The sequence below is a fragment of the Lynx canadensis genome, chromosome C2 (assembly GCF_007474595.2).
Source record: "Lynx canadensis isolate LIC74 chromosome C2, mLynCan4.pri.v2, whole genome shotgun sequence".
Taxonomy (NCBI): Eukaryota; Metazoa; Chordata; class Mammalia; order Carnivora; family Felidae; genus Lynx; species Lynx canadensis.
Window position 1 is genome coordinate 149,746,499 of NC_044311.2, and position 18,490 is coordinate 149,764,988.

An 18,490-nucleotide genomic window follows, 5' to 3' on the forward strand; every position below is an offset into this window, starting at 1 on the left:
GCTTCTACTGTAGGTAGAAGATACTCGGGCTTGAAGGTGCCAATCCCGGGCTCCATTGCTGCCTGGCCAGGATACCTGAGTTTGGAACCCTAGTGCCATATGGGACTTGAGAGATACCCATACCTACTCTGCAGATCTCCACTCACCAGGTCACACACACCAGGGTCCTCTAACGAAGGGAAAGAATTGACCTCTGCAGGGAATGCGGGAGGGGTCTGGGGAGGGAGTGAAAAATTCCAGCAGCCTGACCATGATTACAGTCCAGCTAGCAGTCCGGCACCGACTACCAGAGAGCAGCTGTCGGCCTTCACAGATGCCCGTCAGGCACAGTGGAGGTAGGCAGTCATGACAGGTAGTGGCCGGGAAACGACGTGATCTCTTTCAAGGTGTATTTACCACTTGTGAATGCCACGGCTGGTGCTTGCTGGGATAACTAGGTGTAATAAAACAGCAGATAAGAGCTGGAGAGTTCTTTGGCTGTAGAGCTCTGACTCTGGAATGTGCAAGCTAAACACAGTAGTCACTGTCATTCATGAAGGTGGGTCTCCCTTTTAGGGGAAAGGGAGAAGCGCTGGAATGGGATTTAGGCATATTCAGGTTCTTCTAGATGTTTCCATAGTTTAGTGCTTGACTCTCCTGGAATCTAAAAATAGCATACTTATTTTGGGACAGGGTGTGTCCATTATTTTTTGTTGCAGTAAAATTCACATAACCTAGAATTTGTCGTTTAACCATTTTAGAGCTTATAGTTACATGGCTTTTACTACATTCGCAGTGTTGTGCAACCATCACCACTATCTAATTCCAGAAGGTTTATACCACCCCGAGAGGAAACCTTCCCCATCCCCCCCAGCCTCCCCACATAGGCCCCGGCAACCACTAATCTACTTTCTGTGTTTATGGACATTTCATGAAAAATGCACACATACACTGTCCTTCAGTGTCTGGTTTCTTTAACTCAGCCTGTTTTCAGGGTTCATTCATGTTGTAGCGTGTGTCATTGCTTCATTGACTTTTGTGGATGAATAATACTCCATTGTATGGATAGACCACATTTTGTGTATCTGTTCATCTACTGATGGACACTTGTGTTTTTGCCTTTTGGCTCTTATGGATAGTGCTGCTGTGAACATTCATGGACAAATTTTTGTTTCAACATCTGTCTTCATTCCCATGGGGTATAGAGACCTAGAAGGGGAATTACTGAGTCACGTGGTAATTCTATGTGTAACTCCTTGAGGAACCACCAGACTGTTTTCTGAGGTGGCACCAGTTTACATGGCCACTGGCAATGGTTGAACATTCCGGTTTCTTCGTATCTTCACCAACATTTACTTTTAGATTTTTAAAAAAATTTTGATGATAGCTATCGTAGTGGTGTCTCATTATGGTTCTGATTTGCATTTTCCTAATGACCAATAATTTGGGTATTTTTTCACGTGCTTATTGGCCATCTGTATACATATAAAATATATATGTATATTTGTTTATTTATTTATTTGAGAAAGAGACATAGGGAGAGAATCCCCAGCAGGCTCCACACCATCAGTGCCGAGTTCACTGTGGGGCTCAAACAATGAACCATGAGATTGTGACCTGAGCTGAAACCAAGAGTTGGACGCTCAACCGACTGAGCTGCCTGCTGGTCGCCCTTGTATGTCTTCTTTGGAGAAATTTCTGCTCAAAATCTTTGCCCATTTTTTAAAGTGGGTTGTCTTTTTGTTGTTGATGTGTAAGAGTTCCTTACATATTCTGGATACTAGGCCCTTATTGGATATATGGTTTGCAAATATTTTTTTCCCATTCTTATGTTGTCTTTTCACCTTTTTGATGGCATCCTTTATGCAAAAACTTTTTAATTTTATGTAGTCCAAGCTATCAACTTTTTCTTCTGTTGCTCGTGCTTCTGATGTCATATCTGAGAAACTTGCTGAATCCCAAATCGTGAAGATTTGCCCCTGTATTTTCTTCTGAGAGTTTTAGTTTTAGATCTTATGTTTAGGTCTTTGATCCATCTCGAGTTAATTTTTGTGCATGGTGTGAGGTAAGGCTCCGAGCATATTCTTTTGCATGAGGAAATCCAGTTGTTCCCGCACCATCCGTTGAAGACACTGTTCTTTCCGAGGGCCTTGGAACCCTTGTTGAAAATCAGTTGGCCATAAGTTGGGTTTATGTCTGGACTTCCATTTCTTTTCCATTGACCTGTCCATCCTTATGCCCACACTGCACATTTCGATTATTGAGGCTTTGTAAGCTTTGAAATGGGGAAATGACTTTGTTGCTCTTTGTTGTTCTTTTCACTGTTGTTCTGGCCGTTCTGGATTCCTTGAAATTCCATATGCCTTTTAGGATCAGCTTGTCAGTTTCTGCCAACAAGCCTGGTGGGATTCTGACAGAAATTATATGGACTCAGTAGATCACTTTGGGGAGTGTTGCCATGTGAACAGTATTAAGTCTTCAGTCCATGAATACAGGATGTCTTTCTGTTTATTCAGGAACATATGCATTTTGAGCTAGGTAAGATAATAAACTTGGTAAGTGCAGTTCTCAAGCCACAAGGTAGTCTGTTAAACAAGCCTCTTTCAATATGCCTGACAAACTTCCTAAAATGTTTAATCGTTTTAACCCACCTTTTATTTATTTTTTTTTAAGTTTATTTATTTACATGATCTCGATACCCAACCTGGGGCTCAAACTCATGACCTTGGGATCAAGAGTCATTCACTCTCCCACTGAGCCAGCCAGGCGCCCCTTAACCCACCTTTTAAAATGCAGGTTATCGAGTACAGATGAACCCTTTTTGGAGGAGCTTTAAAAGCATTGGCTATTCATTCGGTAGCTGTGGGAGTCCCTGCAACGTGCTAGTACTGTCCTAGGTGTCAGGGCAGAGCAGAGAACAAAACCAAGACTCTGCCCACACCGGGATCAGGGGAAAGCTGGATGATAAACAAAATATAGGGGCAGGTAGATAGTGATGAGCGAATGGGAACAGTAAAGAAGGGAGGGGACGGTGAGTGTTGAGGACACGCTGTGATATTAAATGGGGTCTTTAAGGAAGGCTTCGTTGAGAAAGTGCCCTTTGGCTAAGTGTAGAGGCTCTCGTGTGTCTGAGGCCAGTGAGGTCACAAAGCAGGCGAGGGATGGGGAAAGGGTAGTACACAAGGCTATAGAGGTAAGGGGTGGGGAGGGCATCCAGTCTTGTAGGTCCTTTAAAACTGGAGTCTGACAGTGGCCACTGAGTCAGGGACTGCATGGGGGAGCCCCGGAGGGGAGTTGGGTGAGTAGCGTAGCCCAGCTTAGCCCACTGGAGCCGGCTCCAGTTGCTCTGTGGGGGCTAGAAAGTGGGTAGGAGTCAGGCAAGGCAGAAACAGGGAGACGATTTAGGAGCTGTTGCTGTAACATAGGTGCACCAGTGGAGAAAGGTTTGGATTCTGATATATTTTGAAGGTGTAATAGGATTTGCTCATGGATTGGATTTGGGATACAAGAGAAGAAGAGGAGTCAAGTAGGATTCACAGGTTTTCTCCCAGGCTGTTGGCTTGAGAAGCCACAAGATGCAACGGGGACCCTGGGGGCGGGGCCCACTTCATGGGGTGAGCAGGGAGACCAAGGGATGGGTTGGTTTGATGTTTCTGGTGGATGTCCCCACGTGATGTCAGTAGGCAGTTGGATATGAGTGATAGTGAATAAAAGTTTCAAAAGACAACTTTTTGTTACAGTTGGTACCCAATTCCATGTAACGGCTCTACTGTGTTTTCTGTGATCAAGCTTCCTGTGCTCTGCTGCTATGTATGATTAAGTGATGAGTGAAAAACTTGCAAGACATCAGTGGGATGAGGTGACACTGTCCATCTTTGCCTCAGCCCTGCCTGTGACAGTGGACATTCCTAGAGAGCATACTGTGTGCTAAGGACTTGGCGTGCATTATTTTATAATACTGTGTATCTGGAGATATGCTTGATCCCAAATTAAGAAACTTCTGCAGTATTCGAGCCTGCAAGTGCAGAGAGCTCAAACCCTGGCTGCCTGGCTGCAAAGCCCATGCTCTTGAGCTTTTTTTCAAGTCATTATCTGTATGGCTCACATAAGGGGGCAGTGATAACCTCTTTGCTGTCAGGGGCACTATCTTCATTATCCAGATGAAGTAGGTGCAATGAATTATTAAGACCCATTTTATTGATGAAGGCTAACTAACTTGCCCCATGTCGTACAGCTGCTAAGTGGTGGTTATGGGTTGAATTGCGTCCTCCAAAAAAGATAGGTTCTCGTCTTAACCCCCAGTATCTCAGAGTGTGACCTTATTTGGAGATCTGGTCTTTACAGAGCTAATCGAGTTAAAGTGAAGTCACTAGATTAGGGTGGGCCCTGATGCACTCGTTCTAGAGTCCTTCTAAAAGGGGGCAATTTGGACTCAGACACAGACATGCACAGAGGGAAGACCCCATATGAAAATGAAGGCAGAGGTCTGGCTGATGCAATTATAAGGCAAGGAACACTGGAGATTGCCAGCAAACTTCCAGAAGCAAGAGGAGCAGTCTGGAGGTATTCTCCCTCACAGCCCCCAAAGGAACCAGCCAGCTGACACCTTGAGCTAGGACTTCTGGCCTCCAGAACTCAGAGACAATCCTCTTCTGTTGTTTAAGCCATCCAATGTGTAGTGCTACGTTACAGCAGCCTTAGCAAAGTAATACAGTGGTAGAACCAAGATAGACCGAACACCTAGGTGCTGGGGATATGGCATTGAACACAAAGTTCATAAGGCTTTGTTGGCAGAAGGCAGACAATGAATAAATATGTGATATCCGGTGCTGAATGCTAAGGAAAAATAAACCAGGGAAGGGAAGTAGGGTAGTGAGGAAGGAGGGTGGGGTGCTCTGATAATGTGACATTTGAGATTTGAGTAGAGGCCTGGATGCAGTGAGCAAGCTGGTGGGGAGACCATCTGGGGTGTGGGACTGTGTCCAAGGTACGGTATGGGGTGGGTGTGACTGGAGTAGAGAGGTGAGAGGAGATGAGGGAGGAGAGATAGCCAGGGCAGATGACAGGGTTTTGTTCTGCAAGGGAGGAGAAGCCAGGTGACTTCTGCCTCGCCTGCTGGAAGAATCCTGGCTGATGCGTGGGCAGTGAGCCCGAGCGCAGGAGCCTGCTGGGGTGGCAGTGAGCAGCTTTTGTGGTCAGATCAGAGTTATTGGAGGTTCAGGAAGTGCTGGATGGAGCAAGCCCCGATCAGTGTTGGCAGCTACCTAACTTCTGGGAGACTCACAACTGTATTCAGGGAACCTTAGTAGGAGTTGATGTGAATAAGGGATTTAAGGCCGTGGTGGTGGTCAGGCTTCCTGAGCTCATGGGTGTACACAGAGATTCAGTGAGTAGATGGGTGATGAATTAGTAAAAAAATCTTCATAATGCAAATGGAAGCAATATTATAGGTTAATAGTAAGGTTAGATCAAGATACTTTTTAATTAAGGTAGGTGATGGCTGGTTATAAAACATAAACTGTAGACAGAACAGAAGGCTCATCTAGCTCCAGGCTTGGCAAATGAGGAAACTGAGCCCCAAAAGGTCTTGGTTTGTCAGACTATCTTCGCGTTCTAAGTACATCAGGGTTTTTGTTTGTTTGCCAAACTTACAGTATGATTTTGAGATTTTTATGTAGTAGAAAAAGTTTATCTTTGATTGCTTTCAGGTGTATCAACATGAATAGGGTAGATTTTGCTTAATTGTTTATCTGAGATGCCAGGCCATCCTCTTTCACTGATTATTTTTAGATAAATTTTAATTAACAGGCGGCATGTTGAGCTCTTATGAACCCAACCACTTGCCAAGCCTGGATTACGACTTTGATTATTGAAATGAAGGACAGTAGAAATGAATAAACTCTGGGCATTTGAAAATCTTATCACCGAAACATCTTTTTTAAAAACTTCATAATGGTCCTAAATGAAGTACCTTTTTTGTGGCTTTTTTTCCGGTACCACTTTGTTTCACAAAATGGCCAGAAAGCAGGTGACACGAATAACGAGAAATAGGAGGTGCTGGGTATTGTAATATGTTTCAGCTTCTCAAGTCTTATCTAATGATGACACCTCCTTGGTAAAGCACAGCCCCCCTGTGGCATCTCAGAATTAGCACTATTTGGGGAAGAACGTGGGCTGGAGATGGGAGACCTGGTGAACCTTTCTGGTCTACACTGAACTGATTAGCCCCGGGACCTCTTTTGCCTGGAAACTCGAGGAGTCTGAGCTGGATCTCGATTTTTTTTTTTTTAAATGTTTTTATTTATTTTTGAGACAGAGAGAGACAGAGCATGAGCAGGGGAGAGGCAGAGAGGGAGGGAGACACAGAATCCAAAGCAGGCTCCAGGCTCTGAGCTGTCAGCACAGACCCTGACACATGGCTCGAACTCACAGACTGTGAGATCATGACCTGAGCTGAACCGACTGAGCCACCCAAGCGCCCCTGGATCTCAATTTTTACCCTAGTCCTAGTCAACTACTTTTCTCTGTTAGATCATGTTAGTTCAGATAAAGCCCCTTTGGTCTGAGGTCTTATGTTAATCAGCTAAGGCTGTCATAGCAAAATCCCACAGGCTGGGTGACTTAACGGAAATTAACTTTCCCATAGTTCTGGAGGCTAGAAGTCCAAGATCAAGGTGCCGGCCGAGGTGGTTTCTTTTGAGGCCTCTCTCTTTGGCTTGTAGGCAGCCAACTTCTCACTCGGATCTCATGTGGTCTCTCCAGTGTGCATGTCTGTGTCTTGATGTCTTACAAAGACACCAGTCATATTGGACGTTCCCTAGAACTACATTTTGCTGTAGTTATCTTTCTAAAGTCCCTGTCTCCAAATATAGTCATACTGTGAAGTATTAGAGATTAGGGTTTCAACTTATGAATTTTGGGGGATACAATTTAGCCTGTAACAGGGTCTGACAATGAAGTACAGATTGTTTTTCCATGTAAATCAGTTTTTTCAAAAAGCTCATTTCTGATGGCATCCCGGATGGTTTTTCATCACATCCCTTATGGAACAGTAGAGTGTTACTTCCTTAATCTTTTTTTATTGCCCCACAGTGTCGTGAAGAACTTCACTTCTCATATGCATGGTGATTCAATGTGTGCCAAGAACTTCTGAGTCACTCTGGGCCACCTTCCTGGCTGTCTTGGTCTGTGTGAGCTGCTATAACGAAATAACCCCAGACTGGGCTTCTGAACAGCCAGCCTTTCCCAGTTCTGGAGGCTGGGAGTCAAATCTGGGCACCGGCAGATTCAGGGCCTAGTGTGGGCTGCTTCCTGGTTCACAGTGGCGGTCTTGCATCACCTCCTCACCTGGCAGAAGGGGCGGGAGAGCCCTGTGAGGTCCTTTCTCTAAGGGCACTAACCTCATGAGGGCCACCTCCCACAGCCACCCCCACCCCCCGCTAATACCATCGCACTGTGGGACACAAACATTCAGACTGTGACATTAATGATTGGTGTCCCATCTGACTGCACCTCACTAGCCCTGTACCAGTTTTTTCATAAGGGCTTAGTTGTGGGGTGTCTTTTTGGCGGGGGACATTGTCCTTTCCCACGTGTCTCTCTATGTCCTCCTCCCCAGCCTCTTCATGCTTCCAGTGAGATGTGGTTTAAATCACTGCTCCATATCCCCTCTAGCCGGTGACCCGGGGTAGGGCCTCAACCCCTCTCAGCCTTCACTGTTTATTTATGACTTTTAGCTCTGAGCCTGTGTGATGCTCGGTTCCTTCTTGTCATCTTACTTTGGGGGTCCCACGTGTTAGAGTGTGGTACCTCAGTTTGGGGCAGATATTGTAGTCATTTTCCAGCAACCTTCTGCTGCTGTGACCCTGGGGGTGGAAGTTGTCAGTTAAGTGTGGTGTCAGGGTCATATTGGAAAGATGTGGCCTGAGTGCCTTCTGGGAAGAGACCAGATTGAAAGCCTGTCTTTGGCAGGTACTGAATCTTCATGGGTCGGTAAACTAGAACGGGTGGTAAGCACAAGGCCCATTGGCTTCTGGCAACATGCTGATTGTCTTGGCACCAGAACTTCGGTCCTGGAGACATAGCTAGTTAACAGAATGTCAGGCAGAGCTCCTGATCCTAACGTGAGGCAGAGGCTGCCGGGTCCTCTGCTGCTGTTCGGGCCTCCTCCTCTCGGTAGGTGACGCATGGGGCTCAGATGGCATTGTGGCTTCTCACCCTCTCGCAGGTTCTCCAGAAGGGGCTGAGGATCAGCACGGGCGTCGCTGGTTTGGGCTTGTGGTGGCCGCCTCATGTGAGCCTCTCAAACACGTGTCGGCATGAGGCTGGCATGGTCCTTTGGAAAGAAGATTTCTATGCTGAAATCAGGAGGCTGTTATCCTTTCGATAATTTATAGCTAGGGTAGTGTATATGTTTTGCATGTGAGCAGAGGATATTTTTGCTGTTCTTTGAGGTCTGCTGGTGGGGCAGAAATAGTCCAGATTCGGGCAGGTGATTTGTTCCTCTAGCAATCTAATGACAAAAACCCATCTTTGGGGAGGGAGCGGGGAAGCTCATCTAGCAGAATTGAGTTTATGGACAAGGGTAAGAGCTTGTTGTCTGCTCACATTTTATAAATTCTGTCAAGAAAGTTATGAAACTAGAAATTTCCTGTCAGCCATTGTAAGGAAAGTGCTATGAACCGAATTATGTCTCCCCCAACCCCACCAAACTCGTACATTGGAGGCCTAACCCTCAGTGTGACTGTATCTCAAAACACATCTTCAGGAGGTAATTGAGGTTAAATGAAGTCATTCATTAGCGTGGGGCCCTAAGCCAATAGGAAGGTGTCCTTCTGAGAAGAGGGACAGAGCGAGAGATGGCTCTTCCCCATGTGAGCACACAGTGAGAAGGTGCCCTCTACAAACCAGGAGAACCCAGTCAGCCAGCACCTCGATCTGGGACTTCCAGCGTCCAGAGCTGTGAGACATAAGTTTCTGTTGTTTGAGCCCCCTGGTCTGTGGTATCTGTTGCAGCAACTCAAGCAAACTAATGCAGAAGGAATTGAATTAAATGTGGCTATTTTTCAAAAAGGACAACTGATTGAACACGAATACCTGTATTCAAGCTTGTATTTGAGCCAAATGCAGGCATTCCCATTTATCTTTTTTCAAATGGTGTTTTCCTTTTTCCTTTCCTTTTTTTTTTTTACAGCTTTGTTGGCATGCGATAAACTAGATGTACTTAAAGTGTATAGTTTGATGAGTTTTGACGCGTGTCTATCCCTGTGAAACCATCCCCACGCGAAGATAATAGGGTGTATTTGTCACCCCCAGAAACTTTCTCATGCCCTTTTGCAGTCTCTCCTTCCCTCCCGTCTCTGCCCCCTTCTCCAGGCAACCACGGATCTGCTTTCTATCACTGTAACGCTGGTTTGCATTTTCTAAAATTTTATATAAACAGAATCAAAGGGCATATACTCTTTATTCCCTGGTCTGGTCTCTGTCGCTTGGCAGAACTGTTTTGAGAGTCATCCAGGCTGTTGTGTAGATGGAGAGTTCACTCCTTTTTACTGCTGAGCAGGATGCCATGAGTATATATCATTTATTTGCCCATTTTCCTATTAATGGACATTTGGGTCGCTTCCAGTGGATATATATTTAACTTTTTTAAAAAACCTGCTGGATCGTTTTCAAGACTGGTCGTGTCATTTTTCACCCATTCGGCAGTGTACGGGAACTCCATATATTCCGTACTCTTGCCAGTGCTTGGTACGGACAGTCCTTAATTTAGCCGTTTTAGTGGGACTACAGTACTGGCTCCTTGTGGCTTTTGCATTTCCCAAAGAACTACTCATTAGACAGTTAGTACACGATCGCTGTAAATTTGTGTTGACCTTCTGGAAGCACAACACAAAGATAACCATAAGAATCTGTGCTATTTTATTGTATGTAATAGACAAAAAAGTGAAGGTAGCCCCCCTCGATTGGGGGGGGGTGGTGGCAGGAGTCTAAGTCATGCCACAACAGGATGATGATGGATGTAGCCATCCAGATGGAGTAGTCTTACAGTCACCTGAGCGAAAAATGCTTATGATAAGATAAGGGGACAAAAAAAAAAAAAAAAAGGGCTAGTTGACCAGTTCATCTATAGCTCTAGTCTTGTATGTGGGAGAGAAGAAGAGAGAGAGGGAGGTTGTATGGAAGGGGACAAAGTCTGGAAGCCCTTTAGTGTGGGACTGGTTTGCTTCCAGTTTTCCCTGATTCTACATGAAGCTCTAAGGAACATCTCTCCCCACGTGTCTGTTTTTGCCAAGGTCCATCGAGGTGGGGGCAGGGGCCGTGTCAATGGGCGGGGAGCTCAGCCTTCGGACACATGAGTCCGCGTTCTGCTCATCTGTGTGTGTTGGTGCCAAAGCTATGCCCTTGAACCACCATGCTATAGAGTGTGTCTGTCTCTGTCTACACCAACCAACCCCCTCTGCTCTTTCGGAATTTTTCTACCATTGCCAGGTCATTTTCCTGCAGATGGACTTCGGAGTCATTCGTAAAGTGAAAGGAGTCCTTGAGGGGTTGACTGGTATTAGGTAACAATTGTAGACTATTTGGGGGAAGAGGTGACATCTTTACACAGTTGGCTCTCCTGCGTGGAAATGCAGGCATTCTCTTCATTGATGAGAGAGTATTCACTTTTGTCCCTAAGAACTTAATCATTTTTCGTGCATAAGTCCTTCCTGTTTCCTAAATGTATTAGATATTTTATACGTGTACTTTTGCTGTATGACTGGGTTTATTTCCCACTCTGTGTTTTAACTGGTTGTTGGTAAGTAGGAAGTGATTAACTTGCAGGATTTGAAAACTGGCCATCTTAGTGAATTTATCTCTCACTTATTTTCAGCTAGTTGTTTTGAGTTCTTTAGCTAGACAAGCATACATATGATCAATCAATACTGAATTCGTGTTTTTTCCTATTTTGCTAGTAGCAGTTACTGGAACAATGTTAAATAATGATGACACCTGTGGTATATCAGTTACAGAAATGTCAGCTGCCGTAACAGAGCTGTCCAAAAATCCAGAGCCACCAGTAAGATGGAAGTTTCTTGCTTGTGTACTGGTTCAGCGTGGTGTTCCAGATGGGCAGCTCTCTTCCCCATGGTCGTTCTAGCGACCCAAGCCCAGGACTCTGCCATCTTTAACACATGGCTTGCAGAGTTGCTCTGTTCGCTGCCATTCTGTTCCCTGGGAAGGGGCATCAGCATATAGGAGCGTGCATAGACCTTAATGCCACACATTACTTCCACTCGTATCTTCAAGGGAGAAAATTACCCTCTGGCCACGCAGCCAGGGCCCAGCCACAGCCTTACCACAGAAGCAGGGAGCACGATTCGGGTGCACCTTGCAGTCCCCACGCCCACCTGGCGCACGTGGATTCTGATGGTGGTGCCTCCTGTTTCACTGTTATCTCAGCGCTGTAGGTCCATCAGTTTGCTGTCTCCTCAGACATCACTTTATTCATTCTTTACTAACTTTAATGACTTCTCATCTTTATGTGGCCAGAAAGCATGGCATTTCATTACCTGATCAGTTTGTAAAGTGTTGAATTGCTCTTTTCAAAGCAGCACAGTTCTGCCTTACCCCTTATTCATGTGCTTTTGGTGATGATTGTACTTAAACTAATTCTCTCAGTGGCAGAGGTACGCCTTGGAAATCAATCTGCTGGAAGGTCCGCTAATTCAGATATTGTGGAATGAAGGAAGGGGCACTGAGCTTGGAGGCAGAGCTCCTGGGGGCGCCTGGGTGGCTCAGTCGGCTGAACGCCTGACTCTTGATTTCAGCTCAGGTCATGATCTCACAGTTTGTGGGATTGGGCCTCACATCAGCCTGTGTGCTGACAGCGTGGAGCCTGCTTGGGATTCTCTCCCCACCTCCCAGTCTCTCTGCCCTCCCCCACTCACGTGCATACTTGAGTTCTCTCTTTTAAAATACATTTTTAAAAAAGCAGAGCTCCCTGGTTTATGTTCAAGCTCACCGCTGCTTAGACTGAGACACACGTGCTGGTTGTTCCCCAGCTGCTCACCCCCTGCCTCCTCGTCGGAAGAACCCAGCTATGTGTAGGCATCAGGTAACAATGTGCTGCAGCGTGGCAGCTCCCATCTCCCAGCCTCAGAGGTCAATGCTACTGGTCTACGACTTCTTCCTAGTAATTCCATTTCCCTGGGCAGGAATTGATTCAGACACGAGCATGTGACCTTCTCTGACCTATGAGGTGTGGCCAGCTGGCTTCTGGAAAGGGTTTCCTCTAATATGAAGAGACAGGAAAGGAACCAACACTTGACGTTTTGTTCCCCTCTTTAATTGAGGGGGAATTTAGGGCTGATATGTGGCAGACATCTGAGGCCACAGTAGGAAAAGGCTGAGGATAAGTCAACTCACCGTGAGAAGCACGCAAGCATGAAAAGGTTCAGGTGCTTTTAGGATGTCACTAAGCCCTTTGCATTAGCCAAATACAGGAATATGCTCCCCGAGACCAGTTTCTTGGCCTTGGTGCTGGTGACCTTCCGTGATGGGGCAGGGAGTGCTGCCCTGGGCATTATAGAATGTTCATCAGCATCCTGGCCTTTGTCCACATCCCACCCCCAAACCCCATTATAACAGCCAAAAATGCCTCCAGACATGGTCACGTGTCCCTAGGGCAAAATTGCCCGTTTGGGAATCACTGCTCTAGACTTTAGGCTGTGCTGTAGGTTGTGAGGTGATACGTTTCTTCATTGAGATTTGTATACTTGGATATCCTGTGCTTTACAGCCCAAAGCTTGGTAACTGAGTCCGCAACCTTGGACCATCCTTAACCCGTGGGAGCCTGTTTCCTCTGGGGGCAGAAGCAGGCACGCTTGTTTCTCAGCAGTAAAGGTGTTTATGTGTCCTTAAAAGGCACGGAATGTCCCCTGCTGATCTGTGCCCTCGCCATCTGCACCGGCGTGGTTCTGGTTGGCATCAAGGCATTTTCAGAGAAACTGCAGAGGATTTTCTGTCTCCCCACCTGCACGGGTTTCACCGTCAGTGCAGAAGCCCCGTTGTGTTTCTGAGGAGGCAGTGTTCCTTGAGTGCCTGCTTTATGCCAGCCATGTGTTCAGCGTCTTGGTTCTGAGGGTCCCGGGCAGTTTTATAGCTGCTGGGGTTTGCAGAGTGGAGCCAGCTTTGGGCTTGAATGGATCTGGAAAGAGCCAGGCTTTCACACCTTGGTCACCGTCCCTGTGTGCCTGGTTAGCAGCCTTTTCCCTCCCCCTCACCAAGAGCTACCTTGTTCTTCAGCTGTCCCTGCTTTTATGCAGCTGGCTTGTCTCAGGGACTGGGAAGCAGAGGAAGAGCAGAGAGGAGGAGACGCACAGGTCAGGTTCGGATCAGCTTGAACAGGCAGTGCAGCGTTGGGGCGGTGTGTTCTTCTTCTTCACCCCCGGCTTGTGACTCTGAATTACATTCCTTGCTGCACGCGCGGGTCACAGGAGCCCAGTGCGTTCCGGTGCCCGAGGCTTTTGTGGGCTGTCAGAGCCAGAGCGCTGGGAAGAGGTGTCCCAAGCTCCACACAGCCCTGCTGAACCCATTTTGCTTCAACGTTGAGGATCAGGAAGTGCTGCTCTGGAGCTCTCTAGAGAAACCTCTGCCCAGGAGGGGATAATATTCAGTCCCATTTGAGCGTGCCAGTTCTGTTCTTCTGGCTGTGACTTTGAAAGAATATGGAGTTCTATGAGTAGAACTTTTGGGACTGAAGCATGTTTGGGATTTGTAATGAGACTCTTTCTCCAAGATACTCTTGCTGCTTTTTTGGCTCTGACTTGAACAAGTTGGTTTCCACATAATAGGCTTTTGGTTTGTTTGTTAAATGTATCATTTGTATGTGGATTAAAATACGTTTGAAAAGCAGAAAAGAACATATGTCCAGACACTGAGTCATTTAGTATCTTCACGATAGGCTTTTATTAGATCTTCTGGTTTATGGTTATAAATTCTTCAAGTATTTTGTGTTGTCTATATCATGTATGTTTCCGTGTTTAGTTCTGAAGGGCGTGTTTGCCCTTCTAATTCACTAATTCATTTCCTTTCGTGTGGTTCACTATCTAACTCTGCTGCCGTGACCTCCTCCCACCCTTTTCCATCACCCCGAGCCTCTTGGCTCATAGCCCCCAAAATAGAATGATTCCCTTTAGTGAGCCCCCCTTACATGCTTGTCACTCATTGTTTTTTCAAACCTGTAATTCTCCGAAGTTGGTGTCATTCAACCCCTTTTACTGGTGAAGGCACTGAATGCAAGTCAGGCTTGCTTGAGACTTCTTAGTTCAGCATCCCGTGTTTCAGCTCAGCCAGCGCGGCCGCAGCACCCACACAGGGGTGCCTGGGTGTAAGGGAGGGCTCAGGACCTGCACCGCAGCCGGGAAAGAGTAAGATGTGTCTGGAAACCTGGAAAGCGTCACAGCTAGCCGTCTAAAGTTTCCATGTGGAAGATTGGGAAAATCGCCATTAGTGGTGAGAGGGAGTGGCTTCTACGATCTAGATGTTGTAATAAACTCAGAAGGGGAAAAATAAAGAACAATACTGGAACACGTGTGTCGCAGCTTGCCCTCTGTGAGGTAGCGATGCGTCTGTCACGTTGTGTTTTAAAAGGAGTTTTCCGACCCAGTGTGGAGATTCCCCAGTCCTCTCAAGCGAGAGCCTGGGGTGCACCCCGTGATCCTGTCGAATGCACTCCTTGTTAATCCCGATGCCCTGGGGAAGTGGGAACGGCATGAACGTGGAACCTTTCAGCTCCTTTTGAGTCTGGCCTGTGTGCTCTGGGGAACTTGTGCCCAGCGGGGCAGCTGAGCAAGGCTGGTGCCCCGATGGGGCCCCAGGTCACCTGATTCCGAGCCCGTGCTCATCATCACGGGGCCCCTGCCCCTGCCTCTCCTTGTCATGAGTTAGACCAGCACAGCATTCCCTCCACAGCCCAGCCAGCTCCGGTTAAGCTCAGAAAAATGGATTCCCGAGACAGCCCCACAGAGGCTGGGGCCCAGGGCTTGTGGTATCATCAGGTAGTCAGCGGTGGCTCCGGCTGGGGTTGGCCTGCCATGTGCCCCTCCACCCCTCACCCCCAGCCCGGCCCTGGACAGCCCGCTGCTCTGCCTTCGGGCCGCGCTTTGTAACGTCTCCCGCCTTTGTGTGTGCTCAGCCTTTGCTTGTGCTCCTATGCAGGCAGCATGGTGTTTGCTCAGAAAGTACAAGTTAATATCAGCTATAGCAGTAAGGTGGAGCTGATTCAAAAGGGACAAAAATAAGCATAAGGAATTTTAAAAGCAGAAACATATTCTTGTGCATCTCTACCTCCTGTGGAAGGTTGAGTGAACCAGAGGCTGCGGCACCCTGCCAGGGTTGTGGGGTGTGGGTGCTGTGACCCTGGTCGGGAGCGGACTGCTCACTCAGTTCACTGTGCTGTGGGCTGGTCCTGAGCGGTCAGCTGACACGTCCCGCGCAGGACAGTCATGTTGCAGCCCGTGACCTTTTTAAAGAAGGAAGCTCTTCTTTTACAGAGGGGTTGAGCCCGTGTCACTCCCCCAGTTAAACAAAAGCTGGCTTCATTGGTTATCTGTGAAATCTCAACATCCTGTAGTGGCTGTTAGGGGCCTGTCTGTCCTCTTCCTGTCTCTAGCCCTCGCCAGCTGGCGTGGTGGCTGAGGCACTGCCATGTCAGGTAAGGCGTGACGCTCTCCACCATCCCCACCTTCAGCACTTGGCCTACTTTAGTGTGGGGAGTCCTGGCCACTTTGTTATTACTCAGTGTCTGTTCTGTTTTCCTTCTGTCTGAAGGGCATCGCGGGTGTCCCTTGGCCAAGTATTTAATGAGTGTTCAAGCTCATGCTACCTGGCCAGCCTTACTCACTGTTCGGCTTCGTTCTCATAGCATGAAATGAACATCCTTTTAGAGATGACCAACTTCCAGAAGGAAGACCTGCTGGTATTTTACCATTCGCTTGACACGAGACCTGCTTTAAAATTGGCTTGCTTGAGTTTCTTTATAGATGGGCATCTGGCATTCCGAATTCCAAAGTCAGGGTGATCACCGCGCAAAGTTAGGTTTGGGCGAGCTTTTCTAGGAACTTTTTTTTTCCTAATGTTTATTTTTGAGAGAGAGAGAGAGACAGAGAGAGAGAGACAGACAGACAGACAGACAGAGCACAAGCAGGGGAGGGGCAGAGAGAGGGAGACACAGAATCTGAAGCAAGCTCCAGGCTCTGAGCTGTCAGCACAGAGCCCAACGCGTGGCTCGAACTCACGAACTGTGAGATCATGACTTGAGCTGAAGTCAGATACTTAACCAACGGAGCCACCCAGGCACCCCGAAACTTTTTAAAAATCAAATATAACTCACCCCCTTACCCATATTGTTAAATGACCCTTTAAAATTTTCTTAATTGTGATAAAATACACTTTACATACAATTTGTCTTAAACCATGTTTAAGTGCATTAAGTTACTTTTTTGAGTTGGTGGTCTACCCTTTTGGAATTTTTAATCATGTTTCCTACACGGAACGGTCTCTAAATTGTGCTGAGAGTCCTAGAAGACGTCAGACTGTCAGATAGGCTGACAGTTTACTGTCAGAGTTTAACAAAGTGCGACACAGATGTTGTCTTGGGTGGGGCAAAGTGAGACACTTCCTGGTCTCTATTAATGAAGCTTGGATGTGGTTCAGACCTTTTTTTTTTTTTTTCCAAACTTACGTTTTTTAAGTTTTTTTTATTATTTTCAGGTCAACCTGCTGAGCCTACACATACAATGAAGTCCAAAATATTATAATTGTATCTTGATTATAGCTGAAGGAATGTTTTTAAAATAGTGTAGTTCTTGAGGAAAATAAGGAAGGAAGGTTTATTTGTGGTTTGATCCTAGCTTTTCCTTTCTGTTTAGCACTTTTCCAAGTGACTCTGAAAACATGGCCATTTTTTCCTTCCAGATTCATGAGTTTCCCTGAGATGTCTCTTCTGTAGCTGAAGAACGTTTCTCATCTTTTTTTTTTCTTTTAGTAAACATCATTTTTATTCCGTGTTTACCATGCGTGTTGTAGATGGAATATGAATACATATATTATATACTATATCTGTATACTTATCCGTATCTGTTTGTCAATGTATCTGTTAACTTGCTTGGGTTTTGGGTTTCCTAAAAAACACAACCCAAACAGTTTCTGAAACTTCCCTGGAAATACTCACTGGGCTTTGCCCGCCGGAGAAGCAAGCGTCTGCATAGAGGCTGGCAGGAAAGAGGCAGAGTCGCGCGGCCCTCCCTCGTCCACACCAGGGGTCCAGTCTTGGCAGCTCTTAAACAGCTGGGAATGGATGAAGGGAAATCAGGAGTTTTCAAGCAGTGGAAGCTGGACTCAGTTCAAGGTGGCTAGTTTGCTATTGAAGGGTTGGAAACACTCAGGAGAGGCTGGACCCAAGTCCCTGGGTCCCTTCAGGGTTTATTAAAAGGAGTTCCTTTGTTCTCTGATAAGGAAAGAGTTTGTGGTTTGTCCAACATGCAAACATCGCTCGAGAGTTCATGGTTCTTGTAGCCCGGCCGCAGGAGCGGTTGGGTGAAACACAGCATTCATTTCTTTTTTCTTTTGGGGTGATAAAATCTACATAATATAAAATTTGCCGTTTCAACTAGGTGAGTGTACAGTTCAGGGGCATACAACAGTCACCACCATCCGAACCTGAACCTGTTCCCATTAGACACAAACACTAGCTCCACTCACTTCCCCTCCCCCGACCCCTCCCATGCTGCTTTCTGTATCTGTGGATCTGACTGCGTTAGGTCCCTCACTTAAGGGGAGTCATAAAGGATTTGTCCTTTTGCGTCTGGTTTCTTTCACTGAGTGCAATGCCTTCAGGGGCCCTCCATGTTGTAGCACGTCAGAACTTCTTTCCTTCCTTTTTTTTTTTTTTTTTTTTTTTTAATTTAACGTTTATTTATTTTGAGAGACAAAGACAGAGTGCCAGTCGGGGAGGGGCAGAGAGAGAGGAAGACACAGAGTCCAAAGCAGGCTCCAGGCTGTCAGCACAGAGTCTGATGCGGGGCTCGAACCCATGAACTGTGAGATCATGACCTGAGCCGAAGTTGGACACTTGCCCGGCTGAGCCACCCAGGTGCCCCACAATTTCCTTCCTTTTTAAGGCCAAGTAATATTCACTGTATGTATAGACCACATTTGGTTTATCAGTTCATTGACATTTGGGTGTTTTTCACCTTTTGGCTGTTGTGAACAGTGCTGTAGTGACCATGGGTGTGCAAATATCTGTTTGATATTTGCTCTCAGTTCTTTTGCACGTGTACCCAGCAGTGGGGTTACTGGATCATATGGTAGTTTGGTAAACAAGTCAAATGTTTAATCTTTTGAGGGGCCACCATGCACAATGCTGTGTGCACAGTGATTACACCATTTTACATGCCCATCGCCAGTGCCCAGCACTCCGTTTTGAAACCTCCTAGGCCAGGGCTATTCTAATTAGAACATTCAC

The 18,490-nt window shown here is 46.6% G+C and overlaps 1 protein-coding gene across 4 annotated transcripts in view; it reads left to right on the forward strand.

The window, feature by feature from the left end:
- Positions 1 to 18,490, forward strand: part of DOP1B (DOP1 leucine zipper like protein B) — a 104,901-nt gene that overhangs the window by 8,196 nt on the left and 78,215 nt on the right. The window lies entirely within an intron of this gene.